This window comes from Belonocnema kinseyi, chromosome 10 (assembly GCF_010883055.1).
Source record: "Belonocnema kinseyi isolate 2016_QV_RU_SX_M_011 chromosome 10, B_treatae_v1, whole genome shotgun sequence".
Classification (NCBI taxonomy): domain Eukaryota; kingdom Metazoa; phylum Arthropoda; class Insecta; order Hymenoptera; family Cynipidae; genus Belonocnema; species Belonocnema kinseyi.
In genome coordinates this window covers 61,245,198-61,245,782 of record NC_046666.1, presented here as the reverse complement: position 1 = coordinate 61,245,782, position 585 = coordinate 61,245,198, and positions in this window count along the sequence as shown.

The following is a 585-nucleotide window of genomic DNA, read 5'->3' as shown; positions in this document are numbered from 1 at the left end:
CCCCCCCCCCAGATCCGCCACTGATTAAGTAGTTGCTATTTTTAATTAAGCACCACGAAATTAAACTTATTCGACCCTTAATACACACAAATTTAAAATTGTCGGATTCTTAACTTACATCAGGTATTTTTACTTCAACGACTCATCGTAATGAGCAATAATAATTATCATGTTATTATTTCATTTAATAATTATTAAAAAATAAAAACTATTTTTCAAGTAAAGTTATATTGAAAAAATTGGTTTTTACGAAGATATTAGCCAAATAGGGCAAAAATGGACCGTTTCCCATTCATTTGGTCCATTGTTTTCTCCCTTTTCCCCTCAGCATTCAACGATGTGAAGTTAGCCGATGGTTAAATTGAAAATATCTAATAGGGTATTTTGAATTCAACCACCGCCCTGGCGAAAATTTCGGATAGGATTTCATTCCGAAATATGTATACAAACCAACTGCGAATCCGAAATCAATTCTACATTTCGATCGAATTAAATCGTTCGCATTCATTTTGATTGAAAATTGGTTTAGGTCGATTCGAGTTCAGATTCATTCGGATTAATCATTTATTTCGATTTAAATATTTA